The sequence below is a fragment of the Myotis yumanensis genome, unplaced genomic scaffold (genome assembly GCF_028538775.1).
Source record: "Myotis yumanensis isolate MYYU_CA2020_CCGP unplaced genomic scaffold, mMyoYum1.0.hap1 SCAF_13, whole genome shotgun sequence".
Taxonomy (NCBI): domain Eukaryota; kingdom Metazoa; phylum Chordata; class Mammalia; order Chiroptera; family Vespertilionidae; genus Myotis; species Myotis yumanensis.
This window is the reverse complement of record NW_027223764.1, coordinates 38042256-38053004: the sequence shown is the minus strand read 5'-3', so window position 1 is coordinate 38053004 and position 10749 is coordinate 38042256. Positions and strand designations below refer to the sequence as shown.

At 41.9% G+C, this 10749-nt stretch overlaps 1 pseudogene; it reads left to right on the top strand.

Annotated features, from left to right (window-relative positions):
• The first annotated feature begins 8074 nt into the window (after positions 1-8074).
• On the top strand, positions 8075-10003 carry LOC139022192 (zinc finger and BTB domain-containing protein 10 pseudogene; annotated as a pseudogene).
• The last annotated feature ends 746 nt before the right edge of the window (positions 10004-10749 follow it).

Here is a 10749-nt window from a genome sequence, read left to right as displayed (position 1 = left end):
TTCCACATTAACATAATTATGAAAGAAATTCAAAATAAGCTTAGCATTTGAACAGCATTAGAAGACTTTACCAAACCTTTACCACAAGTGGAACACATTTCTATGAGCTCTAGAGCTAAATAGGAAGAAAGGAGCAAATAAGAAAAGCGAAAAAGAGATAAAGGAAGAGCTTTCAGCTCATCCACATTATCTATACTTGGTTTGATGAAACATACAATAATCTGCAGCAGACTGGAATCCAGAAGGCATGCGAGGGTGGATGTGTGAGAAGAGATCAACCAAAGAACTTGTATGCATATATGCATAACTTAAGGACACAAACAATAGGGTGATGAAGGCCTGGACAGAGAGTGGGGGCAGGCTAGGTCAATGGGGGAAACGGGGACATATGTAATACTTTCAGTAATAAAGATAATTTTTTTTAAAAAGTTAATTTGAGTTTTTGAAGGACAGAGATCATAGCGACATGATTTGTTCTCTTCTCAACCACTAACACTAAGTAAGTGTCAAGTATTAAATCAAGTGGCTGTTTATCAGGTTTTTATTCCTAATATACTCATTTGCGTTTGCAGCATGGGAGACAATCCCCAGAATTAACACTTGAGACTAAACAGGTGAGTGCATACTCCTTGTGCATATTGTAAAGAATCACCTAGAAAAGGGATCAGCAAGCCATGGTCTCTGGGCCAGCTATTGCTCACAATTGTCAAGTTAAGTGATCTAGCAAATCAATCCTAACGCAGTCTTGTCACACATCCATAAACTCAGTGGGTAAGGAAATAGCAAGTCCACGCTGACTTAGACAATTTACTATTCAAAACTACCGTTACATTGCTTCTTCCTGCCCAGCCCAACCCCACCCAGTTCCATGGGGAATAATGCAGTGCTTGCCAGGTGGACGCTGCGCCTAAAGGGTGTCCCAAAATTCACGCAAGAAGTAATTTTAATAGAAAACACAGGTTTATAATTAAAAATTGTATTTTTTTTATTGATTCATAAAGTATACAGTATAGGGTTATGTATGGAATAGCATATTGGGTAAATGGCCTCCACGGCTTTGCTGGCATATACGCACTCTTTCGTTGAAATTTTCCATGACCGTTTTTGCATAAATGTGGCTGAATTTTGATGAGGCTCATTTTCATCTTGATGGCTTGGTTAATCAACAAAATTGTCGCATTTGGGGTTCAGAAAATCCACGAGTGATTGTTGAGAAACAAATGCATTCACAACGTGTCACTGTTTGGTGCGGATTTTGGGCTGGAGGCATCATCGGACCATTCTTCTTCGGAAATGCGGCTGCTCAGGCAATAACAGTTAATGGTGCTCGCTATCGTGACATGATAATCCAGTTTTTATATATGCTACTCCATACATAACCTTATACTGTATACTTTATGAATCAATAAAAAATTTATAATTTTTCATTGTAAACCTGTGTTTCCTATCAAAATTACTTCTTGCGTGAATTTTGGGACACCCTTTATAAATTAGTGTCACAGCCAAAGGGCACTAAGGCTAGGATTCTCCAAACGTAAAAGGAAGCTGCTAGCAAATATTCCCAACCTTTGCCTCAGAGGCAAACTATCATTTTACTCTGGAACATAGTTAAACGTTTCCAGGGGGGAGGAAAAAGGTTTCACTATGTCTATTACGTGGCTATGTAGGCAAATCTCCCAGAGAGGAGGGAACTCCACTCTTCTGAAATATCTTTGGACTCTACATCTTAGAGAGATGTTATGCAAATATCCCTGCCATGCTCTTTTCTCAGAAGATATGCAGCAATCAGAGTTGCACAGAATTGTCTCCTAACATCATCTTCCTTTTATAAATAACATTTTATGAAGACACAGAAATGTCCATTTGTTTGCATGTTGTCTGTAGCTGTTTTCGCACTACAAGAGAGATGATTAGTTGTGGCGGACACCATATGACCCGCGAAGTCTAAAATATCTGCCATCTGGCTCTTTTCAGAGAAAGTTTGCAGACCTCTGCTCCAGATCCCGCTGCGGCCCTAGATATGCATCTTCTCCCCCAGATGGTCAGAAAGTAGGCAGGGAGTCAGCATCAACAGCAACAATAAAAACAGAACAAATGAAGAGAGTTGTCCAAGATACAAAAACTTGAAATTAAAGTAAATGTGCAATTATCTCATTGAATTCATTTTGGAAATAGGAAAGCACTGTCTCAGAAATTCAGAAATCAAACAAGTAATATCAAAGGTAAAATTGGTAAGTTCTTCAAGAATGAAGAGGAACAGTACAAAATATGTAAAAGTTCCAAGAGATAAAGCAATAGAGTTGTGGACAGAGAAAAGAGTCAATTCATGAGGAACAGTCAGTCATCCCCAATACAGTACGCAAAACAAAAGAATCCTTATTTTAAAAAATAAACAAATAAAGGAATAAGGAAGTGAAACCTAAGCCTACCTGACCTAAAACAACAAAGGTCTAAGAAACCAGATGGGAAAAGACACCAAAGTAACTATAATAAAGCAACATCGAAGTGTAACTTGATGACAAAAAAATCAAGCATAAAAATTAAAGCAATCAACTACACAGCAATAGGAATTAGTGTTAAACTCTTCCCTTATATCTGAAATCAGTAGATAATTTTGAAGAAAATAAAATATGTATTAAGAATGATCAAGTCATGTGTTTTTTCCATGGGTGAAAGCAATAGCAATAATTTAAAATGTGTAATAGCTCAGAAAGAATTCCACTCATGAAACAGTTCTTTATAAACTTGCTGTAGGATATAGCTCAGTTACCTCAGAGAGAAATCAAAGTTATGAATCCAAAAGTAAGTACTCAGCATGAAAACTGAAGGCCAGTCTCACATACTGTTCTTTCAAAGTGTACATTGTAAACACTTTAATACCAGTTAGCCAGTGTTAAAAACGTCAATGGTTGCTCCCCTTATCTGACTACATAAGACTGGGATGGATACTGCCACGAAGGTGGGCTCCTTGATTTCAGTGACGATTATGGGATCTAGAGTAGTGGACACTCAGTACACCACTTACTGCCAAAGACACGGTGAGCGCATCTACTGTGAACGAGCAGCAGGGACACACTGGTAACCGGGATACACTGGTTCACACAGATCTTTGGGAAAAGCTAATTAGCATGGTGTTCCTAGGAAGGAAATACGTAGGCAGCCCGCTGGAATACAGCCCCTTCCGTATGACAGGAAAGCCTTAGCTCTGGGAGCCAAAACCCTTCCACCTTGTTTCCGTAACGACGTAATTCCTATCCCCAGGACCCCTTGATTAAGGGCAGGACGAATCCCCTGGAGGAAAGGCTCGGTGCCATTGCCACAAGCACGCACCTTCCTCCGAAGCTTTCTCCGGGACTGAGAACAGGGAAAGTGCAGACTGTCCGTGACTGCTGGGCAGCAGCTCTGAAATGATGCGAACTCCTGGGACCCACGTGCTGCCACGCTCATCAGTAACGTGGTCGCTTTGGATGATCAATTCATAGTCAAATCCAACTCACTTGAACCACATACCAGGTGCATCCAGGGGGGGTCTACAAACCGCCATGCAGTTATATCCCCAGTTCGGAGGAGACGTATAGTCGAAACAGATTCACTCAGCAATTACGCTGGCTCTCTGACCCATGAGGACCCTTAAGGTGTAAAGCGCTCATGGGGAGCCCCTGGAACTGACCTCCCTCCCATCCAGTTTGTAAAGCAGAAGCAGTGCTGCAGAGGCATCCATTCGGGAAAAGAGCCAGTGAGGTGATAAAACAGCCCCCTTTCACTCACCAGTTTGACGGACGCAGAAGTCAGATGAATCTTCAAAGTGATATGGAGTCCGACCGTCCGAAACACATCAGGCGCTCACTCAGCTGCAGCTCATCAACGCAATGCGGCGTCTTCGCCGGAAAGACAAGCACCTGGAGCTTGTTGTGAAGCTATTGACCCGGCTAATGCCCTCTCCTCCGTTCCGGTTTTCAGGGGCCTCCAGAAGGGGTTTGCTTTCATTTTCCTGGGATGGATTTGAGGGGTACTCCGTTATATTAAGACACCCCCTTGACTTTTTTTTTCCCCCTTGACTTTAGAGGAGTGGTTCTCAATCTTGGTTGCACATTAGAATCACCTGGGAAACTTTTTAAAATTTTAATTTCTGGGCCTCATCCTCCGGAAATTCTGTTTGTTACTAATGATGAGGCCCAGAAATCAGGATTTTAAAAAGATTCCCAGGTGATTCTAATGGGCAGCCAAGGTTGAGAACCACTGCTTTAAGGGGACACGCACAGTTCAAACCTGTATTGTTCAAGGGTCAACTGTGAGAAATTCAGACCACACAAAACAAAAAAAGAAAATCGGTATTCCTTATGTAGAGAACCCAACATTGTAATCAGAGAATCATTATCATCCTCATCTTTACTAAATAAAGGAAGGGCCTTATGTGAAATCCAAACAAATTTATTTCAAGAAATGTAATTTTTTAAAAAGCAACATTAAGTTATACTTTACTTAATTTATTGAATATAATGGCTATAGAAAGTGTTCTTTATTATTAAAAAAAATTCTAATACAGGAGAAAAACCAGGGTGACCTGAAAATTCTCCACAAAATTACACAATGCCTGTGAACAATAGTATACTTTAATAGCTAAAAAATTCTGAGAAAAAAATATATATGATGCCAAAATTTTACATTTAATAAACAGAAGGTCAAAGAATGATTGCAGAAGAGCATGAGAATTTTTACATTTTTTCATGTTTCACTGCATTTGATACTGCCTAAAATTGAATAGTAACTATAATGACACCCTTATTAATGCATTATAAGATTTTCTTTCCTAAACTTAAGAATATTTTAGGGACTGACATCACTGTTGGAAAGAAACATATGTCTTAAAATCAAGAAATCCCTTTTGTGCTTCTTTTTCTTTGATGCATTAAAAACAATTTTAAAATTCCATATAAAATATGATCAAATTTTATGAATTTATCTATTGGTTGATCTCTTTCTGTTGGTACAATGAAATGAGGTATAATTTATCCACCTGTACAGGTGGGCTATTTCTCTATATGCACAAATAAATGCCTAAAATATGAATCTTTTAATATTAAAAATGAAACATTGGGTAATTTTTCTCCTCTTTGTTTTTTGTAAGTTTGAAGTATTTGCCCTTTTCTTTTTTCATTTTTTTTTTTCATTTAAGTATAGTTGGTATACAATATTATATTAGTTTCAGGTGTACAATACAGTGATTCAATGTTTATATATCTTAGAAAGTGATTACCATAATGAGTCTAAAATAAGTCTAGTAACCATTTGTCATCGTGAATAGTTATTAGGACACTAGAGGCTGGGTGAACAAAATTCATGCACAGATGTGGTCCCAAGGCTTGGAAGGGTAGGTCCCAGCTGACCTTGGGGCCCTGGGCAGCACCTGAGCCCCTGGACCTCCACATGCACCCCCGCCCCCTGAGTCACGGTGCCTGAGTCTCCACGTGGAGATGCGGTGAGCGCAGCCGGACTGGGGCGCAGTGTGGGCCTCTGGGCCACCCAGCGGTGCTGCATGGAAGCTGGGTGGGCAGCGTGCTCCCTCCCAACCAGCCTTGCAGACCAGCTCCTGAGGGAACCCACAGGGAGCCCTATGGTCCGGGTGGCTGTGGCCTGGCTCACCTGGAAGAGTCCGCGTGGGTGCGAGGTAGGCTCCTGGCACCTAAGATGGGGGGGAACTTCCCAGGCGTGTGAGCCCTGGTGTCCTGGGGGAGGATAGCAGGGGATGTGAGAGCGAGCTCAGCAGACACCCCGCATTCTCACCACACCTCTGCCCCCATCACCCCTGCCCCAGGTAACTGGCGAGAGGTCTCAGCAGGAGGTTGGTCACCTCCACCCATCCCCAGATCCCCATCCAAGCCTGGGGCCCTGCCATTGGTCGCCATCTGCTGAGCGATCGATTGAGGTCAGGCCCCCCGCCCCGCTCCCTCAGCGAGAATATTTCATATTAAGTTCCATTCTCAGATTGAATTTGAAAGAAAAAATATAATTGTATTCTTGAAATGACAAAAAAAATCTAACTTCTGTTTTTAATTGTTTTGTTGTTTCAAATTGGTTTAGGTAGAATAGCTCAAATTTTCATAAGTTTCCAATAAAATTAGGTGAAAACAACTTTAATTTTGGAGAATTTAAAGACTGGCTCCAGTGGGGTTAAGAGGTATGTGGGAAATTTCTGTACCTTCCTCTCAATTTTCTTGTGAACCTAAAATTACTTTGATACAATTAAAGCCCAAACTAGACCAATGTTCAATCAGAGGCTTTGATGTTAATTAAATATTATTTATGTAACAATTTTTGATTCATTCTTCCTTCCAATACATCGTGGTAAGAACTATCAATGAACTATTTTTTCTTGCTATCAGATGGATTTCCCATCATTTTCTCCTCAGCTGCCAGGGTATGTTTTCCTCTGGAAGGATCATCTCATAACTGACAACAAAGATTACAAAATTCCAATGGAATAAATTTTAAGAATAGATTTTAAGATCTGCGCTAGGTGCACAGATCCTCAGACATGTGCTGCTTGTGTCTGAAACCCTTTTCCACCACTTAATTGTGTGACCATAAAAAATGTACCCTATATTGTATTTCTGTTTCTTCATCTGAAATTTAGGGCTAATCATAGTACCAATTAACAAATTTTTATAGTGAAAAATGAGTTAATATATGTAGACCAGTTAGAACGAGGCTTGATATAGCAGACTGCAAGAGCTAGCTATTATTTGCAGTGATAATTGTGAAGTTTTTGACGGTATTTTTTCTCAGGTAATACAGACTCCTTATCCATGTCAAAGCTGATGAAGCAGAAATGAGTTTTCAGCTTTGGTCATGGAAGAATATGTGTTATGGACTCATTGTTTGTACTCCCAAAATGTGTTTGTTGAAATCCTATCCCCTAATGTGATGGTATTTGGAGGTGGGGCCTTTAGTAAGTGATTGGATCATGAGAGGAGAGCCCTCAGGAATGGGATTATTTCTCTTATAAGAGAGACATCAGAGAGCTCTCTTTCTTCTTCTGCCATGTGAGGGCACAGTGAGAGGGTGGCAGTCTATAAACCCTGACGCAGGTCCTCACTAGACACAAATCTGTTGGCACCTCAATCTTGGACTTCTGAGACTCCAGACTGTGAGACATAAATATTTGTTCATCAAGCCACCCAATTTGTAGTATTTTTATTATAGTGCCGGAAGCCGGTCTGCCCTTGCTGCTTGACATAGTCGCTGCAGGGAAGAAACATCTGCACAGCTTATGTTTCAAGGGACCTGGCATATATGGCATATGTTTGCTCCCCCTCTTAGCGCTATGTGTTTTAACCAGGACCACCTCCCTGAGAAAGGTTGTTTCCCCAGGTAGGGATTTTTCCCTGGAGTTAGGAATTAATAGGACTATGGAAGGGAATGAATCAGTAAGACCCCCTAGTGTTACAGAAATACCATGTACTACTTATGAAGTACTTGGACTAAGACTATTGGCAATAAATTTGGGACTTGTTGGGCCCACATCCCCAGGGGTCTGCCTACCAGGGAAAGCACCAAAGCCTATACCCCTGGAGACCCACCGACACAGGGCAGTCCCAGGGAAGGCAAGCAGCGAGGCTGGGAGGACATAACCTTTACTGGGTAGGATAATCTCCTTCAGTCACTTCCTTGTAGCCTATCAGTAGAGCAGTGACCTTGGAATAGCCCTTATAATAGAACACAGAGATTAACCTAGACAGGATTAAACTCAACAGAACTAGATTAACAAACGCCCTAACCTTTGCAATAGAATCGATAGGATTAAACTCAACAGAACTAGATTAACAAACACCCTAAACCTTTGCAATAGAATTGATAGGATTAAACTCAACAGAACTAGATTAACAAACGCCCTAACCTTTGCCATAGAATTGATAGGATTAAAATCAACTGGTATAAATACAGATGTTAACAGGACCATAAAGACAGAACCTGGCTGGAGAACCAACTACGCTGGTCAACTGAACGCTGCCTCCGTGTCGTTCATTCTTCGCTGACTCTGTCCACACCTTTGGGAACCCCTGGACCCCAACAAATGGCGCACCTCCCGCTCGCGGGGCCCAAGTTCCTGCTGCAGAAGCTGCAGAGCTCCTTCCAGGAGGCCTGGCTGCGGGCCTTCCCCTGGCTGCGCTACTGCAAGGACACCGGCCTCATGTCCTGCGCCTGGTGCCAGAAGACCCCCTCGGACGGCGGCGGCGGGGACCTCCCCCCCGGGGGCCACGACGAGCTGTCTCGAGGGACCCGCAACTACAAGAAAACCCTGCTCCTGCGGCACCACGTCTCCAGGGAGCACAAGCTCCACGAAGCCAACGCCCAGGAATCAGAAATACCTTCAGAAGAGGGATACTGTGACTTTAATAGTAGGCCAAATGAAAACTCTTATTGCTATCAACTTCTTCGACAATTAAGTGAGCAGAGAAAGAATGGTATTCTTTGTGATGTCAGCATTGTGGTGAGCGGAAAAATCTTTAAAGCTCATAAGAACATCCTGGTTGCAGGCAGTCGTTTCTTTAAGACTTTATATTGCTCTTCCAACAAAGAAAGCCCTAACCAAAACAATACTACCCACTTAGATATTGCTGCAGTTCAAGGTTTCTCCATCATCTTGGACTTCCTGTACTCTGGTAACCTGGTGCTCACGAGACAAAATGCCATTGAAGTGATGACCGTGGCCAGCTATCTGCAAATGAGCGAAGTTGTTCAGACTTGCCGAAATTTCATTAAAGATGCCTCAAATATAGGCATTAAATCTGAAGCTCCGGAGCCTGCGGTTGTGGACTATAACAACAGAAAACCAGTCAGTAGAGATGGTCTGTCTTCATCACGGGATCAAAAAATTGCCAGTTTTTGGGCAACACGGAATCTTACCAATTTGGAAAGTAATGTAAAAACTGAAAATGATGGTTGCAATGTCGATGAGGGCCAAATAGAGAACTACCAAATGAATGACAGTGGTTGGGTCCAGGATGGTTCACCCGAATTGGCTGAAAGTGAAGCCCCAAGTCAAACAAAAGTATTTATTTGGAATAATATGGGCTCCCAGGGAATTCAAGAAACTGGCAACAAAAGAAGGAGGAAAAACCAAACTCCAAAGAGATTTATTTATACTATACCACCTAATAATGAAACAAGTTTAGAGGATTGCTCCATGATGCAGCCACCTGTTGCCTATCCAGAAGAAGATATGTCATTCATTAAGGAAGAACCGGATCTGGATGGTGCTCTGCTCCCGGGGCCAGACTGTGACAGAAATGTGAACGCAAATGTGCTGGCAGAATCCAGCTTGGGGCAGGATGCAGGCGATGCTGGTACTTCACATGACTTCAAGTATGGCCTGATGCCTGGTCCATCAAGTGATTTCAAGTATGGATTGCTACCAGATACTTCAAACAATTTCAAGTATGGCTTGCTACCAGGTGCTGCAAACAATTTCAAGTATGGATTGTTGCCTGAATCTTGGCCAAAACAAGAAACTTGGGAAAATAGTGAATCATCTCTAAACAGCAACAAGTTAAAATGCCCTCATTGTACCTATGTAGCCAAATACAGACGAACACTAAAAAGGCATCTGCTCATTCATACGGGAGTCAGATCCTTTAGCTGTGAGATTTGTGGAAAACTGTTTACTCGCAGAGAGCATGTAAAAAGACATTCCCTGGTGCATAAAAAGGATAAAAAATACAAATGTATGGTGTGTAAGAAGATCTTCATATTAGCTGCCAGTGTTGGAATCAGACATGGATCTAGACGCCGTGGTATTTGTGTAGAATGTGCAGATAAGCCACGGCCAGGAAGGCAAGAAGGTGTAGATCAGGGACAGGAGACAGATTTCCCACGGGATGAAGAGTACAAGGAGAACGAAGGGGGAGAAGCCGAAGAAGAGCTGGCTGACGAGGGAGAAGATCAAAACCACCTGTCACGATGCGACAAGTTGGGAGACGTCTGTATGTCTCAGGATGATTAACTGGCCTACTCTGCTCCTCAAGGATGCTGCATGGGGACGTAATATGCAGTGACAATTTGAATTGTTGAACTTGAAGGCTTGCAAATATGGTACATGCTGGATGGTAGTTAAGTTGCTGTGAAAACTGTAGGGTCAAAGTCTTATAGCAAAATTTTTTTTATATTTGCACAGGACTTGACAGCAACCAACCTTGCAGTTGGATTACATGGAGTCCCCACATCTTCAGTCAGTTATCAAAGTAAAAATATTTTTTATTGATAGGCTATACAGTAACTCTTTGGGTCCTAATGAAAATGGATTACCTGTCTGTAAAGAGCTGACGTTTACGTACCAGTTTAATCAGAATGAAGAAAATCCAGTTATGAGAATACAGTGACAGCTGGTCCAACTACACTGTCCACCAAACCACTCAGGCTAGTTTGTACTAGTAGAGTTTTGTTTCTATTTTTATTTTTATTAATTTTATTTTTTTAATACATATTTTCAGTGAGGAGCCTTTTCAACCCCATTGGTTATACCTTTCTGTATTTTCCATTTTGATTTGCTTCATAAGTTAAACCAAGTCTCTTCACCCTAACCGGTTTGGCTCAGTAGATAGAGCGTCGGCCTGCGGACTCAAGGGTCCCAGGTTCGATTCTGGTCAAGGGCATGTACCTTAGTTGCAGACACATCCCCAGTAGGGGGTGTGCAGGAGGCAGCTGATCTATGTTTCTCTCTCATTGATGTTTCTAACTCTCTATCCCTCT